The sequence below is a fragment of the Gymnoscopelus microlampas genome (genome assembly GCF_963454915.1).
Source record: "Gymnoscopelus microlampas genome assembly, chromosome: 8".
Taxonomy (NCBI): Eukaryota; Metazoa; Chordata; class Actinopteri; order Myctophiformes; family Myctophidae; genus Gymnoscopelus; species Gymnoscopelus microlampas.
The window spans coordinates 36,994,140-37,001,122 of NC_139945.1; the positions used below are offsets into that span (position 1 = coordinate 36,994,140).

The following is a 6,983-nucleotide window of genomic DNA, read 5'->3' on the forward strand; positions in this document are numbered from 1 at the left end:
GGGTTCAGGTGGTCGCCAGCTAAATGATGGAGAGTTAGTAACCAAATGGACCCTTATAGACCTGTAACTCTTGAGAGCGTAAAATGAAACCAAATAGACCCTTCCATTTGGTTTCATTTTACGCTCTCAAGAGTTAAATTATTGTTAAACAAACATCTGCATTACATAATTAAAGAATTGTTATTTTGATCAATGTTTGCCTGTTATCTCTCCTATGATGATACCACACCAATACAGTATGGAATTTTGGCCAAAATCGTATTCAACAATAACAAAATATTCTAAGTCTTTGGTCTGAGAGTCTAAATCCAATCAAATGGTGAATCCGTGGCTCAAAATGTCGAATAAATAATGGACCTTGATATGAAAAGGGTTGAAACCCACTGGTCTATCAAGTGCTCCACAGAGGCTGCAGGCAGCTGTGTGCAGCATCCATCTCATCCAGCACATCTGGGCGCAGAAAAGACAGGCAATGCCCGTCCAGGAATCAGGATCATCAGGACCATCTCCATGTGTAAAAAATCTTACCTCTGTTCTGTGTCGCTGGCTGCGGGAGAATGGATGTCGTCTACCGGCTCGTTTCTTTCTTCCAACCCGGAGAGAGGATGTATTTAACGCCACCTTTTGAAGGTGTTGCTTTGCAATTGAATGAATTCCCGCACCAGGTCCAGTCCGTTGTATTGGTCGGTCCGGAAGTGACAGGCTGTGGTTGTCATGGCGGTGGACAAACCGCGCGCTGTGATTGGACTGGTGGAAGTGGCGCGTGCTGGGGGCCGGGTGGCGGTTGCACCGGCATGTGTGACCTATTGAATTCAGTGACTCCGCGAGCTCTCGTCAATAATGTACTGTCGGTAGCTATTGGATTAATATGAACATTTCATATTTAAGCACGTTAACACTTTGACTGGGATTTCATAATGAAATCCCAAAGTGTCAACGTGCTGAATTATATATACTGGTATTGTTGTTAATTTGAAATTATTGCAACAGAATACTTTGAGGAAGTATGGAAGGGGGTGAAAAATGCAAAAGACAAGGGCTTAGCCTGTTTACACAATGCCATCGCATAAATGACCTGTCAGTGTCACCGAAATAACCCTCAACATCTGAAGACCTGAAAATATGTCGAATGTACAATATGAAACTAACTTTATCCTTTCAAGGTGATTGATTGAATACTACAGTTTGGGGGGAAAAGCACAGAGGTACAGTTATATACAAAAGGATGCTAAAAGGATTAAATCCAAGAAAGCACTAATGGCTTGTTGCCTTGTTCCCATTGGGGTCCTGTATATTCAATCCATCGTAACATTTAAAGACAAAAACAACAATATTTATTTATTTTTAAAACGAGGAAAGGAGGAACCTGTGGAAACCTGGCGAGTCTGCCTGCTCGAAATTAATGTGCTCTACTACTCAAATGCGTATGGGTCTGGCGCTACCACCTGCCAGCCAGGCTTCAATAAAGCATTAATTTCCCGAAATTGTAAATGATTGTGCTCTGGCTACGGAATTCGACAGGTCACCGACGTCGGTGTAACGCCGTGCTGGAAACAGAGGTTACTCGCGGTCACGGGGAGCTCATACACGCACGCACCCACCCATCTCAACTGAAGTTGTTTGATTTAGATGTACAACAAGAGATAGCAAATGAAACAGTAGAGAAACGATAGTTCACTGGTGGAAAAAAGAATGTGTCAGTCTGAGAGAGGAGTGAGTGGGTAACACTAAAAACCATCAATTAAAAACGTGCACTCACCAACTGCAGTGGTTCTCAACCTTTTCAGGCCGTGACCCCCCAAAATAATCATATGTGAACTGGGCTGGCAACCCCAACTCGATAAGTTGGAATTGTAGGGGTTGAGGCATTACATTTTGTTTGACTCGGTTCCACAGATAAATATTGTGAGGGGAGGCGTTGTGAGATTGTAGATTGGCTATTTTCTAAATGTTTGCCTCTTTCTTATATTATTTGACAATTTGGACAATGTTTGACCAGCCTTATAGTTGGTTACTTTTAATGCAGTAATGGTCTTTTTCTTTTCTTTCTTTCTTTTTTGTTGAGGTATTAAAAAGTCTTAAAAGTCCTTAAGTTGTCACTTCACTGTCATCTGGGGACCCCCCCAAAATCACATGGGGACCCCCTGGGGGTCCCGACCCACAGCTTGAGAATCACTGACCTGCTGTACCTGTCTGACTGCCTTACACCTGCCAAGGTATGATGATGTGGCATGGCCTATACCTGACATATTAGCTATGTCAAAACTGGAACTTCAAGTTCAACTTTATTTGACACTTTGTGTGCTGCTGTTTTGACCAGGACTCCCTTGCAAAAGAGATTTTCATCTCAATGGAACTGGTAAGATAAATGTGAAATACAAAATAGAAAATAAACAATTGTCACATCACAGGTTTGGTGTAAAAACTTGGGTGACATTATTTTTTGTATAAGCTCCAATCATTTGTTGTTTTCAGGAAAGGTGAGAGGCATATGGAGAGGAAAGAACAGGGAAACAGGTCACATATTCCAAAATATTTCTAATATGAGAAATATATCTATAAACAAAACAGTCTGATGGACTTAAGGTGCGTGGTTAGAAGAAATGACAATGTAAAATTGGGGGGTGAAGGGGAGGAAGATAAAGGAATAAAGATAGACAAAAATGATTAACCACTTAAACCCTCTAGACTTAGTAAACTGGATCTACAAGTTCACAACGCACGGCAACGTGACGCATTGTGAGCTTGTAGGCTATTTTTGGCTAATGTTCCCCCCAGAACTGATGCTGGAGTTCAAGCAGTTGTGTCTAACTACTTTCCCAACGAAATAATTCAATTCAAGGAATATTACAATATTATACATCTTCATTATCTTTATATTATAAAAAGTTCTCAGCATCTCATTGACACAGTCTCCTTCAGTCAGGATGGTGAGTCACGCACGTCACGTGACTTGGATGTGTGCTCTTTCAACGTTACTGTAATGTAGAGAGACAGAGCGAGGGGGAAATAGACACTTGACATATACCCTACATCACAACAGGCGAGCATACTAACCACATCACCCATATCAAGAGAAATATCATACACACACACAAGCGACACTTTGCACATTTAAGTCTAACTCAGGCTTTTGCTTAACTCGATGAGCCAATATAGGCCTACTTGGATGTATTAGACAAATGTTTCACAACTGTAGCCTCTGACAGCACACGCACCCCGGAGGTCTCCAATCCACTGTCTTTGACCTCTCTACCTCTTTCATGCTGCTCTCTCTCTCTCACACACACACACACACACACACACACACACACACACACACACACACACACACACACACACACACACACACACATGGAAGCTGTCCAGTATAATCACAGCTCTGCTACTGTCTGCTGCTGTGCTGTGGTCCAAGGTAGGGCAAAGGACTTTTATTGCTGCATCCAGATTGGCCAGTGCCCTGTGTGTGTGTGTGTGTGTGTGTGTGTGTGTGTGTGTGTGTGTGTGTGTGTGTGTGTGTGTGTGTGTGTGTGTGTGTGTGTGTGTGTGTGTGTGCGTGCCTGCCTGCCTGCCTGCCTGCCTGCCTGCCTGCCTATCTGTCGGTCTGTCTGTCTGATCATATCTTATCTTATCTTATCTTATCTATCTATCATATGATATGTTCAAATGAGCCATGCTGCTATGGTAGATGTGAGTGAAGAATTAGCATGCTATATGCTAATCCTTCACTCCCACTAGCCCATCTGTTGATTACTAATGGGAGAATTTGCTTAATCCATCATTCCCTGATCTAAATGTAGTATCTGTCATAACCTTTAACCAGATACCATGTCAGATGAGACAGGCACATCCTTAGAGGCCTTTCTTTCATGTTGAATGAATGAATGCCATATCTGCATAAGACACAATGGAGGAAATTCAAAATCTATTCATTAGAAAATGCTGCTTTATTGGCAAGGGCTCATGATTATGTAAATCTCAAAGTAATTTATCTGGGTAAATAAGGGATTAATACAAATAAAATAAAAAATGATATTTCCTAAACAAGATAATACAATATTTAGAGAAGGTTATCAGTGAATTGTATTTGTATATTTATGTATACTCTGTCACATTTGGTGTTATGTCCTCTGTCCACTGACATTTTCTTTTATCTGTTATTACATATGCAGCTATTAGCTTCCTCGTTCCATTGCTTTTTTTAACCATGCGCCTTATATTATTGTACACTGCTCATATTAGCAACTGGCCAAGTCATTTTGAAGCCAAGTCAAAGATAAGTCCTAAAAGGAAGGCATTAAGTGGAACCTGTTTCCTTTTGGTATCCTTTTACAAGAAAAGTTAATCTATTCAGATTTAAAGTACATGGTGTTGAAATACAACATTCCAATGTAACTATGACTGCGTTTACATGGACCCTAATATTCCACCATAATCAGAATAAAAATGCCTCATGTAACACTTCAATTGGAAGAGACTGTTCGATCCGGTTTGATCAGCATTTTCAATCTTTTAGAGGGATGAACCTTTTGATAATCAGATCAACAGGACAACATCTGCACATAAAAACCTATTCTGACCATTTCTCTCTTGTTGGTACTTCATTTGCTACTTCTGTGCATCTTAACTTATTGACCCTTAGGTCAATAATATTACAATGTAGTACAGTGTGGTAAAAACACTGTAGTGCATTTTGTTGCCTCAAAGCCAAATCAAATCACATATTTCTTCAGGTCAGGACATATACTTTCTACTGGAGCTGAACACACACACACACACACACACACACGCACGCACGCAGGCACACACGCACGCAGGCACGCACGCACGCAGGCACGCACACGCAGGCACGCACAAACACACACACACACACACACACACACACACACACACACACACACACACACACTTCGCTTCATTTGGCTTCATTTTGAAGCCAAGTCAAAGATAAGTCCTAAAAGGAAGGCATTAAGTGGAACCTGTTTCCTTTTGGTATCCTTTTACAAGAAAAGTTAATCTATTCAGATTTAAAGTACATGGTGTTGAAATACAACATTCCAATGTAACTATGACTGCGTTTACATGGACCCTAATATTCCACCATAATCAGAATAAAAATGCCTCATGTAACACTTCAATTGGAAGAGACTGTTCGATCCGGTTTGATCAGCATTTTCAATCTTTTAGAGGGATGAACCTTTTGATAATCAGATCAACAGGACAACATCTGCACATAAAAACCTATTCTGACCATTTCTCTCTTGTTGGTACTTCATTTGCTACTTCTGTGCATCTTAACTTATTGACCCTTAGGTCAATAATATTACAATGTAGTACAGTGTGGTAAAAACACTGTAGTGCATTTTGTTGCCTCAAAGCCAAATCAAATCACATATTTCTTCAGGTCAGGACATATACTTTCTACTGGAGCTGAACACACACACACACACACACACACGCACGCACGCAGGCACACACGCACGCAGGCACGCACGCACGCAGGCACGCACACGCAGGCACGCACAAACACACACACACACACACACACACACACACACACACACACACACACACACACACACACACACACACACACACACACACACACACACACACACACAAAAAACAGAGATGATGATGAAGATGACGATGATGATGAAACAAGTTTGATTTAATATTCTAAATGTGTACAGGTGAAAAATACAAAAGCCACTATTGTTTTAGCACAATTCAGCTACGGAGTTGATTATGCTTCAGCCATAGAATGGCTGATAACCTTTTCCATAAATTGCATGTATTCCATGACTCACATGCAATTTATTATGAAAATGTGATACAACACTAGTGGGATAAATTGTATTTATTGTGTAATGTGTAAATGAGTTGTAGATGTGTGTAGGCTGTAATATCACATGGTCTTGCAGACCAATGATTACATGAACTTGAAAGCAGTGCTGGAAGAAGTACTCCAATGTTTTACTTAAGTAAAAGTATCAATATTATAATGTAGAAATACTTTTACAAGTAAAAGTCTGGTATTCAAAATGTACTTGAGTAAAAGTACAAAACTATTGGTATCAAAATGTAGAAAGTACTGAGTATGTAGAATGTCCCATTTCACAAGTTTTCAAATGTATAAAAAAAAACTTTTTTTTCCTACAAGAAAATAGCAGATCTACAAGCTCACAATGCGTCGCATCAGGATGCATTGTGAGCTTGTAGATCGGCTATTTTCAAATGGCCGAAATGTATACAGCGCTTAAGTGGTTAATGTATGTTTTGTAATAATATTCAAAATCTACAAAGTAACTAGTAACTTAAGTTTACAAATAATCGTAGTGGGGTAAAAAAGTACAATATTTGTCTCTGAGATGTAGTAGAAGTAAAAGTATCAAAATTTGGAAATACTCCAGTAAAGTAAAAGTACCTCAAAATTGTAGCCTAAATCATAATTATTTGCAGTGGAAAGTAACTAAACATTTACTCAAGTAATGTAGTTAAGTACAATATTGAGGTACTTTTACTTTATTGGAGTATTTCCAATTTTCAATACTTCTACCCCACAACATCTCAGAGGCAAATATTGTACTTTTACTCCACGACAATTATTTGACTTAAACTTAAGCTACTAGTTACTTTGCAGATATAAATTATTATATTATAAAACATACATTACCCACTTCAGCCCTATTTTATACACAGGCTATTTGAAAATAGTCCATCTACAAGCTCACAACGAGTCACATCGCAACACGTTGTGAGCTCATAGATCTGCTATTTTCAAACATTTTAGTACTTTTACTTTTGGTACTTTAAGTATATTTTGATGCCAATACTTTTTTTTTGAACACAGGCCTTTTACTTATTATTGAGTAGAGTATCTTTTTATATTGTGTTATTATTGCTACTTTTACTTTTAAAATATCTGAGTACTTCTTTCACCACTGCCTAAATCATAACTACATGTATGTGGCCTAAAAATG

The 6,983-nt window shown here is 39.3% G+C and overlaps 1 protein-coding gene across 1 annotated transcript in view; it reads right to left on the reverse strand.

Moving 5' to 3' along the window:
• Window positions 1-655, reverse strand: part of acsl3a (acyl-CoA synthetase long chain family member 3a) — a 51,486-nt gene extending 50,831 nt beyond the window's left edge. Inside the window, exon 1 of the mRNA XM_084064417.1 lies at window positions 529-655. The gene's annotated coding sequence lies outside the window, so the exon portion shown is untranslated. The remainder of the gene's footprint in view (window positions 1-528) is intronic.
• Between the last annotated feature and the right edge of the window lie 6,328 nt (window positions 656-6,983).